Source organism: Gopherus flavomarginatus, chromosome 23 (assembly GCF_025201925.1).
Source record: "Gopherus flavomarginatus isolate rGopFla2 chromosome 23, rGopFla2.mat.asm, whole genome shotgun sequence".
NCBI classification, from domain to species: Eukaryota; Metazoa; Chordata; order Testudines; family Testudinidae; genus Gopherus; species Gopherus flavomarginatus.
This window is the reverse complement of record NC_066639.1, coordinates 4882683-4890998: the sequence shown is the minus strand read 5'-3', so window position 1 is coordinate 4890998 and position 8316 is coordinate 4882683. Positions and strand designations below refer to the sequence as shown.

Below are 8316 nucleotides of genomic sequence, written 5' to 3'. Positions count from 1 at the left end.
CGATGAGGATGGGATTTGAACCCATGCGTGTAGAGCATAATGGATTAGCAATCCATCACCTTAACCACTCGGTCACCTCACCTAAATTGTCAAAAAAGGCCCAGGAAGAGAAATCTAAGGCTGGCAGAGATAAGGACAATATGGAGTTTTTAAATACTAAGCATAAGCAGGGTCTGACTGAGCTCCCCCTTCACATCTAGTGAGGAGCTGGGGAAAGACTTCAGGAACAGACCGTGTTTGCATAGACACACCTACTCTGCATAGCTATGCAGCATGATGGGGCCACTTCCCCAAAATGACCAGTTTGGGATGGTGGTGGGTTACAAATCGCTTTAGGATTGAGTGGAATAAAATGTTATTCTCCTTCCTGTATGAGTGAAGGGCAGCAGAACATACCTAGTCCGTCCTGATGGAGGGATAGGTGGGTGAGGAATAGCTTTTATTGGACTGCAGAGAAGTGATTGAGGATGTCACCTTAAACCAGTGGTCCCCAAACATTTCACATTGTGCCCTCTTAGCCATGGCTGTGGCCCCTCGGAAGCCGCGATCGAGAACCGGGGCTGAGAGTGGGGCTGTTGCTTGCTGGGGAGAGGGGTGCGGACAGGGGTAAAGGGGTCGATGCCGGGCTGGAAGCCAGAGTCTCAGGCTGAGGGTGGGGTTGGGGAAGAGCTTGGACAGAGTGGGGCTGAGTGGTGCTTCCTCCCTGCCCTCCATGGGGGCTGGCTCAGGCCCTGAGGTGCCCCCATGAATGTTCCTCTGTGTACCCCTAGAAATCACGCCCCACACTTTGGGGTCCACTGACCCTTACTCACTAAGCAGGGGCTAGTGATGCCCAAGCCCAGGGAAAGGGGAACAAGTGTGGAGGCCCCAGCACCAGAACCATGGCCCCTCCTTCTGTCTGTGGCTCCGCCCCCTTCCACGCCTTCCCCCACTGGCCCCACCCTGTCACTCCTTTACCTCTGCCCCGCTGCGGTCCCAAGATCACAGAAGCTCTGTGCCCCTGCTGCAGCCCCTGGGCCATAGCAGGGAGTGGGAGCTCCTTCAGCCCTGAGGCTGACATAGAGGAGACTTTTCCAGGGGGACCTAATTTGGCCAGGGCCCCTGGTTATGGGCCCCACTGTCCCCTTGGCAATGCAAGGTTTGGGGAGGCTGAGTCCCCTCCCCCCCGAGCCTCCATTACGAGCCGCACAGGCTACTACTGCTCAGTGTGTGGCCAGTCTCTATGTTTTCTGCTGCTCATTCTGGGAAGCCTGGCCGGCCTTAGGGGTGGGTCCCCCTGGCAGCTGCCCAGGGCTCCATGGGGTCAAAGGGCACCGTGTGGCAGTGCAAAGGTGCTCACTGCTCTCCCCTGCCCCAATGCTCCTCCATGGGGCCATAGAGGGTTGGGGGGTGCGAGGAGCAGCACTATGTGCTCCATGCGTCCTGGTCACTTTCCCCACCTGGGCCGTGCTGTGAGAGGAGCATCAGAAGCTGCTGCTCTCTGCCCTCCCCTTATGCAGCCCAGCTGAGGAAAGTGACCTGGGTGCAGGGAGCTCGGATGATCTCGCTTCTTGCCCCCACATCCCACAGCCCCTAGGGGTGCCTGGAGGAGCAGCGTTCCAGGGAGGAGTGGGGGGCAGCAATGCCAGCTGCTCCATGCACACAGGTCAGTGTCCCCACATGGGCGCAGGAGGGGGTGCAGGAGTTTCTGTGATGCCTATTCTATCAATATCGTCACTCAGTACCAGGCACTCAAATTCACCCATCTTAGTACTTAGACATCTAGCGTTTGTATTTAAGTATTTATAAAATGTTTCCCATTTTAGCTGTCTGCTATTATGTGATGTAATTGAGGGAGACTCTTTCATTTCACTGTTTCTGATCAGATCCTACCTGTACATTATCATCTTCCATCCTCTCCTCCTTACTAGGCTGTAGAGAATCCCTGTGAATAGTTCCTCTCCTAACGGATGTCTCTGTCTGAACCCTGTGCTCCTCAGTGCCTTTCGGCTTTCCCCCAGCTCTGATGCTGTGTCTACACCGCGCACCTTACCACGGTACAGCTGTGCCACTCTAACCGTGCCATTGTAAGGTGCGCTGTGTGGCCGTCCTTATCGCTGGGAGAGAGCTTCCCCGGCAACAAAACCAAACCACCTCCAACGAGGGGCAGGAGCTTCGTCACCGGGAGCACAGCTCCACCTACAAAGCGCTGTTCACACTGCTGCTTTGCATGGCTCAAATTTTGGCATTCGGGGAGTGTTTTTTCTCACCCCCGAGCGACAAAATTTTTAACAACAAAAGCCTAAGTTTAAAAAAAACTCCTCTGCAACCTATTTAATTTTACCTTTATACAACCTTTGTACTGTCTCCAGTTTTCGTGCCCAAAGTCCCCAAGGAAAAGGAAAACAACCAGCAGTGGAACCAATAGGAAACCCAGCAATAGAACTCAGGAAACCTGGAGGTGTGCTAGGCTGACCAGATGTCCTGATTTTATAGGGACAGTCCGAATTTTGGGGTCTTTTTCTTATCTAGGATCCTATTACCCCCCACCCCCGTGCCGACTTTTCACACTTGCTGTCTGGTCACCCTAGGGTGTGCACGTGTGGGTCCCAACTGCTCCCTGCCCCCCTCATTGAAGCAGATGTGCAGGGTTACTGCCGTGGGAACTGCAGGGCACCAGTGGACATGGGGTTGGCTGGAGGTAGGGTCTGGCTGCAGGCAGGGCAAGGGATGCGGGGCTGGCTGGCTTCAGGCAGGGGGGTGCATCAGGGGTTGGCTGGAGACAGGGCAGGGGGTGCAAGGCTGGCTGCAGACAGGGGATGCAGGGCTGGTGCAGGCTTGAAAGGTGTGGGGACTGGCTGGCTTTGGGCAGGGCCATAGGGGGGTGCGGCAGGAGTTGGCTGGAGACAGGGCAGGGGGTGTGTCAGGAACTGGCTGCAGGGCTGGCTTCAGGCAGGGCAGGGAGGATGCGGCTGGTGCGGGCAGGGCAGGGGGTGCAGGGCTGGCTGCAGGTAGGGCATAGGGCAGGGCCGGTGCAAGGATGTTTCACGCCCTAGGCGAAACTTCCACCTTGCGCCGTCCCCCCCTGCGCCCCCGCCCTAAGGCGCCCCACCCATGGCAGCTCCCCTCCTCTACCCTGAGGCGTCCATCTTGTGGCAACTCCCCCGCTCTGCTCTGTGGCACCTCCCTTGCCCGAGCTCACCCCTGCTCCGAGCACGAGCATCCCGAGCACACCGTGGCCGCTTCACTTCTCCCGCCTCCCAGGCTTGCGGCACCTAAGCCTGCTAGGCAGTCAAGCACCCTCCTCTGAGCCACAGCAGCCCTGACAGTTGACAATAGAGGCATCTTAACCCCTGAGTTCCTTCAATGTGTCCCCCTCCGGGATCCAGCTCCAATCACCAGATACTCTGGATATGTCTATACCACCTGCCGAATCGGTGGGCAGCGATCGATCCAGCAGGGGTCGATATATCGTGTCTAGTGTAGATGTAACACATCAAGTGCTCTCCCCTCGATGGCTGTGCTCCAGCTTGGTGAGAGACGCAGGCAGAGTCTATGGGGAGCTGCAGCAGTCGACTCACCGCGACTGTGACTTTATAAGTATAATCTAATATCTCATTGAAAGGTGACAGGGCCAGAAAGAGTTAATTAACTCACCTCACTGACTGACCTGACCCATGGGTGAACCTTAAGAACTGGTTAGCAAGATATGTAAATGAACAGAGCTTTGAAATGCAAGTCTGCAGTGTTAGAGGTAGAAGGGGAGATGTTTGCTCAGGTCTTGTGATGTAAGCAAACAAGTCTTGTCTGTTGCTATAGTTTTAATTCAAGGAGCAAAAAAGGAATATTAACATTTATGATGATACTTGAGTGAAATAGTATTATTGTCTCTGTGTCTCTTTGAAGGTTGTGGTAACCTGTATTTGAACTGTTTGATGGATAAATTACCCTGTACTAATTGCGAGGATGTTTGGAAGGAGAGTTAAGCCTATTGTTTTCTCAGGCCGAAAGGCTGCTGGAAATGTATAAAAAGCCTGGGACACGATCCTTCTTCATCTCAGATCTGCTTTGGGTTTCAAGAGGGGGAAACCTTAAGCCACAAGGATTGAGATCCCCAGTCATTGACTGGAGCCACCCTGAATATGGAAATTGGACTATAACCTATGGACTATTTCTAAAAGGACTTTTGGCAACTACAAGCTCACCTCTACTATGTATCTAAACCTCAAGAATTGAATTCAAGTCTATATGTCTATTAATCTTTTAACCAACACTCTCTCTCTTTTCTTTTCTAATAAATTTTAGCTTAGTTAATAACAATTGGCTATAGCATGTATTTTAGGTAAGATCTAAGTTATAATTGAACCTGGGTGTGTGGCTGATCCTTTGGGATTGGTAGAATCTTTTTTTTTATGTGATGAAGTAAGATTTTCAGAAATCATCATCATATCTGACAGGTGTGTCTGGACGGAGGCCTGAGGCTGGGTACTTTAAGGGAACTGCGTGGTTTAAACTTCTAAGTAACCAGTGAGGTACTACAGAAGCTGTTTTGTGCTAGCTTGGTAAATCTAAGTATTGAAATAACCACCAGTGTTTGGGATTTGTCTGCCCTGTTTTGTTTGCAGTTCAACCTGATTGAGTGACCTCAGCTGTCTCCCACGGGCAGCACCGTCACACCTACATCCAGGCTGTAGGGGTACGAGGGATCTTAGGGGCCTTGGAGTGCACAGATACCTACGTCCAGGCCGTAGGGTTCCCGGGGGGGCTTAGAGAGTTTTGAGGGGGACACAGATACCAATCTCCAGGCTTTAGGGGTCCCAAGGGGCCTTAGGGGGTTCGTGGGGTGCACATATTCCTAAATCCAGGCTGTAATGGTACCAGGGGGGCTTAGGGGGTTAGTGGGGGTCACAGATACCTATGTCCAGGCTGGAGGCATCCTGGGAGTCTTAGGGGATTTTTGGTAGCCCAAGATACCTATGTCCAGACTGTAGGGGTAGCAGGGGGTCTTAGGGGTTCGGGTGGGCACAGATACCTATGTCCAGGCTGTATCGGTCCCTGGGGCGGGTTAGAGGTTTTGTGAGGGGCACAGATATCTACGTCCAGATTGTAGATGTCCCGGGGGGGTTGGGGTGTTGTGGGGGTACAAATACCTACATCCAGGCTGTAGGGGTTCCTGGGGGGCTAGGGGGTTTCTGAGGGGCACATAACCTACATGCACACCGGAGTGTCCCAGGGGCTTCTGAAGTCTATATGGGGCACAGATACCAATGTCCTGGCTGTATAGGTCCCTGAGGGGCTTAGGGAGGTTGTGGGGGGCACAGATACCTAAGTTCAGGCTGGAGGGGTCTCCAGGGGTCTTAGGTGTTTGGTGGGGGGCACAGATACCTACGTCCAGGCTGCAGGGGTCCCGGAGGGGCTTAGGGTCTGTCACGGAGTGTGGGGGAGTCCGGTCCGGCACCCCTCTTCCTGGGATTCACAGTGACTCTCAGCCAGCCAGTAAATCAGAAGGTTTATTGGACAACGGGAGTGAAGGATACAGCAGAGTTTGGAGGCACAAGCAGGACCCCGCAATCGAGTCCTTCTGGGGGTTCAGGAAGCTTAGTTCCCAGTTTGGGATTCGCTGAATTCCAACCACCCAGACCTAAACCGAAACTGAACTAACCCAACTCCCTCCAGCCAGCCCCTTCCTGTGTCTTGCTTCCCGGGCAAAGTTGCTGACCCTCTCCCACCTGCCTAGCTCAGGTACAGGCAGAGCACGTGTCCGGTCCTAAAGTCACCCCCTGCTCTCCCATCCCCCACACAGACAGTCCCTACTCCATCGCCGTAATGCACAGAGCATTTCCCTCATGGAGTAACAGTGACACCGTGTGGCCACGTAGGGTAATGCACAGAGCATTTCCCGCATGGAGCAACAGTGACACCGTGTGGCCACGCAGGGTAATGCACAGAGCATTTCCCATAGAGCAACAGTGACACCGTGTGGCCATTCAGGGTAATGCAGAGAGCATTTCCCGCATGGAGCAACAGTGTCACCATGTGGCCACGCAGGGTAATGCACAGAGCATTTCCCATAGAGCAACAATGACACAGTGTGGCCATTCAGGGTAATGGACAGATCATTTCCCGCATGGAGCAACAGGGACACCGTGTGGCCATGCAGGGTAATGCACAGAGTATTTCCTGCATGGAGCAACAGTGACACTGTATCAGAAGGGTAGCCGTGTTAGCCTGGATCTTTAAAAGCAGCAAAGAGTCCTGTGGCACCTTATGGACTAACAGACGTTTTGGAGCATGAGCTTTCGTGGGTGAATACCCACACAGATTTTTTTGAGTGTCAAAATGACAGTCTGGACCTCTACGTTGAATGCTTCCGCCGACGTGCACAGGCAGAAATTGTGGAAAAACAATATCGCTTGCCTCATAACCTAAGTCGTGCAGAACGCAATGCCATCCACAGCCTCAGAAACCACCCAGACATTATCATCAAAGAGGCTGACAAAGGAGGTGCTGTTGTCATCATGAACAGATCTGACTACCAAAAGGAGGCTGCCAGACAACTCTCCAACACCAAATTCTACAGGCCACTTCCCTCAGATCCCACTGAGGAATACACTAAGAAACTGCACCATCTACTCAGGACATTCCCTACACTAACACCGGAACAATCAACATACCCTTATAGCCCCTACCAGGGTTATTCTATCTACTACCCAAGATCCACAAACCCGGAAATCCTGGACGCCTCATCATCTCGGGCATTGGCACTCTCACTGAAGGACTGTCTGGATATGTGGACTCTCAACTCAGACTCTATGCCACCAGCACTCCCAGCTATCTCTGTGACACCACTGATTTCCTGAGGAAACTACAACGCATTGTTGACCTTCCAGAAAACAACATCCTAGCCACCATGGATGTAGAGGATCTCTACACGAACATCCCACACATAGATGGAATACAAGCTGTCAGGAACAGTATCCCTGATGATGCCACAGCACAACTGGCTGCTGAGCTCTGTGCCTTTATCCTCACACACAACTATTTCAAATTTGATGACAATATATATCTCCAGATCAGTGGCACAGCTATTGGCACCTGCATGGCCCCACAATATGCCAATATTTTTATGGCCGACCTGGAACAACGCTTCCTCAGCTCTCGTCCACTCATGCCCCTTCTCTACCTACGCTACATTGATGACATCTTCATCATCTGGACCCATGAGAAGGAGTCTCTGGAAAAATTCCACCATGATTTCAACAGCTTCCACCCCACCATCAACCTCAGCCTGGACCAATCTATACGGGAGGTCCACTTCATAGACACCACGGTGCAAATAAATGATGGTCACATTACCATCACCCTGTACTGAAAACCTACCTACCACTATGCCTACCTTCATGCCTCCAGCTTCCATCCCGGGCATATCACACGATCCATTGTCTACAGTCAAGCACTGAGGTACAACCGCATCTGCTCTAACCCCTCAGACAGAGACTAACACCTACAAAATCTCCACCAAGCATTCTCAAAGCTACAATACTCACACGAGGAAATAAGGAAACAGATCAACAGAGCCAGACGTGTACCCAGAAGCCTCCTACTGCAAGACAAACCCAAGAAAGAAACCAACAGGACTCCACTGGCCATCACATACAGTCCCCAGCAAAAACCTCTCCAACGCATCATCAGGGACCTACAGCCCACCCTGGACAATGATCCCACACTTTCACAGGCTTTCGGTGGCAGGCCAGTCCTCGCCCACAGGCAACCTGCCAACCTGAAACATATTCTCACCAGTAACTGCACACCGCACCAAAGTAACTCTAGCTCAGGAACCAATCCATGCAACAAACCTCGGTGCCAACTCTGCCCACATATCTACATCAGCGACACCATAACAAGATCTAACCAGATCAGCCACGCCATCACCGGTTCATTCACATGCACGTCCACAAATGTAATATAATCATATGCCAGCAATGCCCCTCTGCTATGTAAATTGGCCAAACTGGACAGTCGCTACAGAAAAGGATAAACGGAAACAAATCAGATATCAGGAATGGCAATATACAAAAACCTGTAGGAGAACACTTCAACCTCCCTGGCCACACTATAGCAGACCTTAAGGTGGCCATCCTGCAGCAAAAAAACTTCAGGACCCGACTTCAAAGAGAAACCGATGAGCTTCAGTTCATCTGCAAATTTGACACCATCAGCTCAGGATTAAACAATGACTGTGAATGGCTTGCCAATTACAAAACCAGTTTCTCCTGCCTTGGTTTTCACACCTCAACTTCTAGAACAGGGCCTCATCCTCCCTGATTGAACTGCCTC

At 52.0% G+C, this 8316-nt stretch overlaps 1 non-coding gene across 1 annotated transcript; it reads right to left on the bottom strand.

Moving 5' to 3' along the window:
- TRNAS-GCU (transfer RNA serine (anticodon GCU)) lies at nucleotides 1-82 on the bottom strand. Its single transcript has one exon. It is a non-coding gene; the product is annotated as a tRNA-Ser (tRNA).
- Between the last annotated feature and the right edge of the window lie 8234 nt (nucleotides 83-8316).